The 8,875-nt window shown below is 45.7% G+C and overlaps 1 non-coding gene across 1 annotated transcript; it reads left to right on the top strand.

The window, feature by feature from the left end:
* The first annotated feature begins 442 nt into the window (after positions 1-442).
* On the top strand, positions 443-504 carry LOC139036131 (small nucleolar RNA SNORD65). Its single transcript, XR_011488869.1, has one exon. It is a non-coding gene; the product is annotated as a small nucleolar RNA SNORD65 (small nucleolar RNA).
* Positions 505-8,875: the final 8,371 nt, after the last annotated feature.

The following is an 8,875-nucleotide window of genomic DNA, read 5'->3' on the forward strand; positions in this document are numbered from 1 at the left end:
CAGATTCTTTACCACTGAGCCACCAGGGAAGCCCCAGTAAATGTGTTCTTGAGACTTCTCTGAAAAACACTGTCAATTATGCTGCTGCTGCTGCTGCTAAGTAGCTTCAGTCGTGTCCGACTCTGTGCGACCCCATAGACGGCAGCCCACCAGGCTCCCCCATCCCTGGGATTCTCCAGGCAAGAACACTGGAGTGGGTTGCCGTTTCCTTCTCCAATGCATGAAAGTGAAAAGTGAAAGTGAAGTCGCTCAGTCGTGTCCAACTCTTAGCGACCCCATGGACTGCAACCTACCAGGCTCCTCCATCCATGGGATTTTCCAGGCAAGAGTACTGGAGTGGGTGCCATTGCCTTCTCCAACTGTCAACTATACATGTCTCTATAAAGCTGTTCCTGGGGAAGAAAGGCTCACACATTTAGCCAATCTGAAATTTGAATTCATCCACTGATGAAATCACCCTCAAAAAGCTGGATTGTGTAGTGGTGAACCTACAATTTTCTGAAGAAAAGAAAAAAAAAAGGATGAAATTTTAATCCAAGAATCAACTGAGGATTCTTTCTCCAATTAAATGTGTGTTTGAGGGGGAAATCGTTTTATTTCCTAGTTTCTGTGTTAGCAAACAAGAGGAAAACCAGATGAGTGGCAATCAGACTCTTAGTCTGCAAATGATCAGCAAAAGCTTAAGAAATAACAAGATGATCAGATATATAATATTACTAACATTTTAAGGAAATTTAGCTTTTAAAAAACTTTCACCAACTTCCATCACTAGTATTTCACAAATAAAAGCCTTTTTAACCTCAAAAAGTAAGCAGACATGATATCTTTCTTTCATCCACTCTGCTTTCTGAATTATAGATGTGATGGCTGGAGCTCTAGAAGCCATTTTGGACCTTCCAAACAAGAGTCACAGCCTAGGGGTGGTAAAAAAGAGGTGAGGAATTAGTCTGGCTCCTTGACAATTTTGTGGAAATGTCATATCACACCCGAGTTGCCTTCTTTTGAATTTCTTTATGTGATAGAAACAAAAATTGTTATCTTGTTTATGCTACTTACTTAACTTTTTCCTTATGAGAAGCCAAATCTAAATCTCTAAGTTTTTAAATTATTTTTTAGTACTGTGTATCTCATTCTTTTCTAATTTCTGTTTTTAGGGGTTTTATGAGTTAAAATGAACTTCCCCAGTGGCTTAGCGGTAAAGAACCCACCTGCCAATGCAGGAGACATGAGATGCAGGTTCCATCCCTGGGTCAGGAAGATCCCCTGGAGGAGGGCATGGCATCCCACTCCAGTATTCTTGCCTGGAGAATCCTGTGGACAGAGGAGCCTGGAGGGCTACAGTCCCTAGGACTGCAAAAAGTCAGACATGACTAAAGCAACTTAGCATGCACACGTAATTTAAAATAATATATGAAACTGATTTTGAAAGAAATATGAATTCACTGAGGAGATTTTGTTTTTAATGGTAAGCAGAGTTTGGAGCCCACCGATATGGAACACAGAGCCTTAGGGGCCACCTGGATTCCAGGCTGTTCTTCAGGTGTGTGAGGCTCATCTAGCCTGCGCAGTGTAGAGGGGGTGGCTAAGAAACTGTTGCATTGATCATCTTGGTGAGAGTTTGAGGACTTTTGGTACCTGACCCTCGCTTCTCAGTAATCTGGCATCTCAAAGTCTCTGGCATGAATATGCTGAGGATATGACTCCCAGAAGAAGGAGGCAGACTACAGATCTGGTGGTGATCACTCGGGAATAGTTTCCAGTTTCACCAGGATTTTTCCTGTTCCTTGACCACCCACTACCTCCCACCCACTGGGGTTTGCTTAGAGATTGACAGTCAACTTTTACTGTTGTTCAGTCGATAGGTCCTGTCCAACTCTTTGCAACCCCAAGGACTGCAACACACCAGGCTTCCCTGTCCTTCACTATCTTCTGGAGTTTGCTCAAACTCAGGTCCATTGAATCAGTGGGACTATCTAACCATCTCATCCTCTGTCGTCTCCTTCTCCTTTTGCCTTCAGTCTTTCCCAGCATCAGGGTCTTTTTCAATGAGTCAGCTCTTCTCATCAGATGGCCAAAATATTGGAGCTTCAGCTGTAGCATCAGTCAACTTTATGGCTACCCTAGTTTACGTGGAATTGATAAATCTGTCACTGCCCACCTTCTATGAAAGCAACTAAACATGAACTTTACAGCAAGTAGACATTTTGAAAAATGATCTGTGTAAAGGATTCCTCCCATTCTTACATGTTTACAGAACTACTCTAATGATATAATGTATCGGAAGTGGGTGATGTGTGATAGGGGTCGATCAATGCTAGTTTCTACCTTCACTACACCTGTTCTGCTGTTACTCATGTCACTACCCCAGCTGAGAAAGAAGATGGTCCAGCAGAAGTTCACATGACGTGTTATAAGGAGATTTACCGTCTTATTAGAAAGACATTTCCATGCATTCATTCTTCAAAGGAAGTCATCCCCCAAATCAGAATCAGCCACTGTCACTACCTGACTTTCAGGGAAATGACACGGAACGAGTTAGTGGTGTTCTGAGGACACTTGCTGAATTTCACTGCTGCTTTCGAAAGAGGTTTTTCTACACTCCTGTCACATCTGCCAGGAGCTAACTGAGGATGTTGGGAACCTGCCAAAGCCCTGGCTGAACAATGTTCAGCTCACTGACAGTCCAGCTGCCCCTCTGGCCCAGAGCCAAGGCCAAGAGCTTCTCTGGCTGGTCTCCTCTGTGGGCCCTTTAGACAACAATGCAACACACCACACTCAGACCACAGCCCTTCCCAGGAGACACTGATGAAAGCACTTTTTCCATCAACAAGATATCGTCCTAACTCAGGGACTTCCTACCTTCCTGCTCATAAAAACCTGAGACTATTCTATGATTTGCTAGAAACTGTGGTTCCATAAGCAATGTCTGTGCACACAGTCGTGTGCCCTGATAGCTAGGCAGACACTCAATCCAGGGTTTACTGTTGCTGCTAACCAGCCAGTTCAGGCACTCAGGCATGTCCGACTCTTTGCAACCCCATGGACTGCAGCATGCCTGGCTTCCCTATCCATCACCAGCTCCCAGAACTTGCTCAAACTCATGTCCATCGAGTCAGTGATGCTATCCAACCATCTCATCTTCTGTTGTCCCCTTCTCCTCCTGCCTTCAATCTTTCCCAGTATTAGGGTCTTTTCCAATGAGCAAGTTCTTCACATCAGGTGGCCAAAGGATTGGAGCTTCCACCTCAGCATCAGTCCTTCCAATGAATATTCGGGACTGATTTCCTTCAGGATTGACTGGTTGGATCTCCTTGCAGTCCAAGGGACTCTCAAGAATCTTCTCCAACACTACAGTTCTAAAGCATCAATTTGGCTCTCAGCTTTCTTTATAGTCCAACTCTCACATCCATACATGACTACTTGAAAAACCATAGCTTTGATTAGACAGACCTTTGTTGGCAAAGTAATGTCTCTGCTTTTTAATATGCTGTCTAGGTCGGCCATAGCTTTTCTTCCAAAGAGCAAGTGTCTTTTAATATCATGGCTGCAGTCACCATCTGCAGTGATTTTGGAGCCCAGAAAAATAAAGTCTGACACTGTTTCCATTGTTTCCCCATCTATTTGCCATGAAGTGATGGGCCCAGATGCCATGATCTTAGTTTTTTGAATGTTGAGTTTTAAGCCAACTTCTTCACTCTTTCACTTTCATCAAGAAGCTCTTTAGTTCTTCCCTTTCTGTCATAAGGGTGGTGTCATCAGCATATCTGAGGTTTTTGATATTTCTCCCAGCAATCTTGATTCCAGCTTATGCTTCATCCAGCCCAGCATTTCACATGATATACTCAGCATATAATTTAAATAAGCAGGGTGACAATATACAACCTTGACCTACTCCTTTCCCTATCTGGCTTCCTATCTGGGCTTCCCTGCTGGCTCAGAGGGTAAAGTGTCTGCCTACAATACGGGAGACCTGGGTTCAATCCCTGGGATGTGAAGATCCCCTGGAGAAGGAAACAGCAACCCACTCCAGTACACTTGCCTGGAAAATCCCATGGATGGAGAAGCCTGGTAGGTTACAGTCCATAGGGTGGCAAAGAGTCGGACACGACTGAGCAACTTCACTTTCACTTTCACTTTCCCTATCTGGAACTAGTCTGTTGTTCCATGTCCAGTTCTAAATGTTGCATCTTGACCTGCATACAGATTTCTCAGGAGGCAGTTCAGGTGGTCTGGTGTTCCCATCTCTTGAAAAATTTTCCAGTTTGTTGTGGTTCACACAGTCAAAGGCTTTGGTGTAGTCAGTAAAACAGAGGTAGATGTTTTTCTGGAACTCTGTTGCTTTTTCAATGATCCAACGGATGTTGGCAGTTTGATCTCTGGTTCCTCTGCCTTTTCTAAATCCTGCTTGAACATCTGGAAGTTCACAGTTCATGTACTGTTGAAATCTGGCTTGGAGAATTTTGAGCATTACTTTCCTGGCATGTGAGATGGGTGTAATTGTGTGGTAGTTTGAGCATTCTTTGGCATTGCCTTTCTTTGGGATTGGAATGAAAACTGACATTTTCCAGTCCTGTGGCTACTGCTGAGTTTTCCAAATTTGCTGGCATATTGAGTGCAGCACTTTCACAGCATCATCTTTTAGGATTTGAAATAGGTCAGCTGGAATTCCATCACCTCCACTGGCTTTGTTCATAGTGATGCTTCCTAAGGCCCACTTGACTTCGTACTCCAGGATGTCTGGCTCTAGGTGAGTGACCACACCATCGTGGTTATCTGGGTCATGAAGTTCTTCTTTGTATAGTTCTTCTGTGTATTCTTGCCACCTCTTCTTAATATCTTCTGCTTCTGTTAGGTCCATACCATCTCTGTCCTTTATTGTGCCCATCTTTGCATGAAATATTCCCTTGGTATCTCTAATTTTCTTGAAGAGATTTCTAGTCTTTCCCATTCTATTGTTTCCCTCTATTTCTTTGCACTAATCACTGAGGAAGCCTTTCTTATCTCTCCTAGCTATTCTTTGGAACTCTGCATTCAAATGGGCATATCTTTCCCTTTCACCTTTGCCTTTAGCTTCTCTTTTTTTCTCAGCTATTTGTAAGGCCTCCTCAGACAACCATTTTGCCTTTTTGTATTTCTTTTTCTTGGGGATGGTCTTGATTACTGCCTCCTGTACAACATTACGAACCTCCATCATAGTTCTTCAGGCACTCTGTCTATCAGATCTAATCCCTTGAATCTATTTGTCCCTTCCACTGTATAGTTGTAAGGGTTTTGATTTAGGTCATACCTGAATGGTCTAGTGGTTTACCCTACTTTCTTCAATTTAAGTCTGAATTTTGCTATAAGGAGTTAATGATCAGAGCCTCAGTCAGCTCCTGGTCTTGTTTTTGTTGACTGTGTAGAGCTTCTCCATCTTTGGCTACAAAGAATATAATCAATCTGATTTCAGTATTGACCATCTGGTGATGTCCCTGTGTAGAGTCTTCTCTTGTGTTGTTAGAAGGGCGTGTTTCCTATGACCAGTGCATTCTCTTGGCAATACTGTCAGCCTTTGTCCTGCTTCATTTTGTATTCCAAGGCCAAATCTCTTGACTTCCTACTTTTGCATTCCAGTCCCCTGTATTGAAAAGGACATCTTTTTGGGGTGCTAGTGCTAGAAGGTCTTGTAGGTCTTCATAGAACTGTTCAACGTTAGCTTCTTCAGTATTACTGGTCAGGGCATAGACTTGGATTACTGTGATATTGAATGTGTGTGCAATTAGCACCTCCCTGTGAGGACAGAGAAACCCACAGGCAGCCAGGGGATGGGGGAGGGGATGCGGATGGATAGTTCACACACAGGGGAATTCTAGGGCAGTGAAACTACACTGTATGACACTGTCATGGTGGATACATGTCGCCATGCACTTAGCAAAACCCATAAAATGTACAGTACAAAGACTGAACCCTAACATAAACTATGGTTTTGGGGTAATAGGCTCACCAAATTACAACTGCAAGAGATTAATAATAGGGCAGGGACTTCCCTGGTGGTCCAGAGGTTAAGAAGCCTCCTTCCAATGCAGGGGATGCTGGTTTGATCCCTGCTGGGGGAACTAAGATCCCACATACCTTGGGGCAACTAAGCTCCTGTGCCACAACTAGAGAAGCCTGTGAGCCACAACAAAGAGCCGGCATGCTTCGACAAAGACTCAGTACAGTTTAATTAATTAGAATTGAAACAATAGGGGAAATCATTTGGGCCGGGTGCAGCCTGGGGAGGAGTACATTAGAACTCTGAAGACTTCCCTGGTGATTGGTGGTTAAGATTTCGCCTTCCAAGGCAGGGAGTGCAGGTTAGATCCCTGGTCAGGAAGCTGAAATCCCACACACCTTGTAGCCAAAAAACCAAAACATAAAACAGGAGGAATATTGTAACCAATTTGATAAAGACTTTTTAAATGTTCCACATTTAAAAAAAAAAATCTTTTAAAAAAAGAACTCTATACTTGCTACTCACTTTTTTTGCAAATTTTAATAGGCTGCTGAATAGGCAAGATTGACCCACAAAAAGTAAAGAGGGCACACAAGAAGGCAGTGGGTGAGTACAATAGATCTGTAGCCCCATGGTTCAGGCAGCAAGTGCAATCATTTCCCTGGGATGGGAAGATCCCCTGGGGAAGGTTATGGTAACCCACTCCAGTGTTCTTGCCTGGAGAATTCTGTGGGCAGAGGAGCCTGGTGGGGTCCATGGGGTCCATGAACAGAGGGGTCCATGGGGCCGCAAATAGTCGGACATGACTGAGCAACTAATACACGAGTGTTACTTAGGAGAGAACCGGCTAAGAATCAGGAATGAGCCTCTAAACTTGGCTAGAGAGCTGTCAAGCACTGTACACATCGAAATAAAGTTAAATCAGTGTATCATTTCTAATCCTAACTCGAGGGAAATGGGGAGGAGGAAATGAGGACCAAAGAGGGAGGCGAGAAAACCAACATGTTTCCCAGTTGAGAAAAGCCTTAGATGAAAGCGACCATTAGGCAGTAGTGGCAAACAGAGTGAGCAGAGTCCGAATGCCCACATCCTGCCGATTGGATGGTAATAGAAGATGCGTGAGCGTCAGGGCCACACAGGAAGGGGAACCATGCTGTATCATCATCCTCAGCATGCCAGAGATCCTGAGGTTCACGCCTGTGTCAGATGTGTGTTGTCGGCTTAGAATCTGAACCACGTCCTTGTGTGGGAGCCAGACGCCTTGACAGATGGCAGAAATCTGCTGTTCCCAGGCACCCCGTCATCTGAGCAACTCGGCAGAAGGAGCGGGTGCCCTGTGCCCAGCTGGTAATCGTCTTATGTCCTGGAGCTTAAGGAGCCACAGCCCTTTGCAACTGTTCTTTCCAGGCAACACTTAAACTGCACAGTCTGATTTAGTCCTGTTTAATAGCAGAAACTTCCCAGGTGTCACAGTGGTAAACAATCCACCTGCCACTGCAGGAGACGTAAGAGATTCGTGTCCAATCCCTGGGTCAGGAAGCTCCCCTGAGAGGCAGGTGGCAGCAGGAAAGGGATGTGGACATACAAACACACACAGGGCTTGGCGTGATGTGGAAAGGTAAATAATAGCCGGTATGCGCATGTCCCTGCAGTTTCAAATCATTTTCTCATACTTAAGCTCTTTCACTGATGACAACAGCCATATGAGAAAGCAGGAAGGACTCCTTCCAATCTTATTTTTTTAATAAAATGAAAGAAATAGCGGTGTCCATGACTGTGGTTAGTGAAAGGCAGCACATCCCAAACACTTACCTGATCAGCTAAGATCCAGGTTCTGCATTCAGGGCTCTCAACTCTTTGGAGAACATCCATGGACATGTTAAAAGAAAAAGTGGAAAGAACAAGATGGTGGCGGAGGAGGTGGACGCGCAGCACATCTCTCTCCACGGATACATCAGGAAGACACCTTCAGACACAGAAGTGCACTCAGAACACCAGCTGAGAGTGGACAGGAGGACCTGACCAGTGGGAAAAGTATAGAACCACACAAAACTCCGTAGGACGAAGGATCTAGGGGGGAAAACAGGAGTGTTAGTAGGGCTGGACCTGCCCTCAGTGGGTGGGGGAACTGAAGCAGGCGTCCGATCCCAGCATCAGGGCAGTTGTCGGAGTCAGAAGAGAAACAATGAAGGCTGAGAGTGAAACAGCTGATCTGAGGCAGCCTAAATGGAATGAGAATCAGACAGTCCTTGCCACAGCCATACACCCCTTACAGGAACGCGGGTCTCCTGGAAGGCACAGGGGCTAGGAGCTGGAGTTTAGGCATTGTGGAGCAATCCCAGGGCGAGGGCTGCTGATGACTGCGGAGAGACGGATGGAGGGGATGTGAGGGAGGAGACTGTGGTGGGAAATGCCTGTGGAGGAAAGCCGGGCAGCCATGGAAGCAAGGCGATACTGCTGAGTCACGCGCAGGGGGTGGAGCCATCACCACAGCCTCTCTCCCAAGCTGAACAATAGAGACGCTGGCCCCATCAAACGCCTGATTTACTGAACCACAGAGGAGGACCCCACCCAGGGTGACCCTTTAAGTGTCTGATGCAGAGCAGGACCCCAGCCAGGGGGCCCCTCTATGTGCCTGACGCCTGAACGACAGAGAAGGACCCCAGGCAAGGGAGCCCTCCAAGTGCCTGAACTGGCGGAGCTGTGAAGAAAGACTGGCCAAAGAGACCTTCTGATCGCCAGCTACAAGAGGCTTGGAAAAAGACTGATAGGGCCATAACTCCTGCGGTGGGGGCAGTCTGTGTCCCTGCACACTCAGCACCACCAGGGTCCCCGAAAGCCAAGCAGCTGTGCCACCTTCATGCTCAACTCTCACTGGGGCAGACCTGCCACAGGCAGAAA

Source organism: Odocoileus virginianus, chromosome 7, assembly GCF_023699985.2.
Source record: "Odocoileus virginianus isolate 20LAN1187 ecotype Illinois chromosome 7, Ovbor_1.2, whole genome shotgun sequence".
In the NCBI taxonomy this organism is placed as follows: domain Eukaryota; kingdom Metazoa; phylum Chordata; class Mammalia; order Artiodactyla; family Cervidae; genus Odocoileus; species Odocoileus virginianus.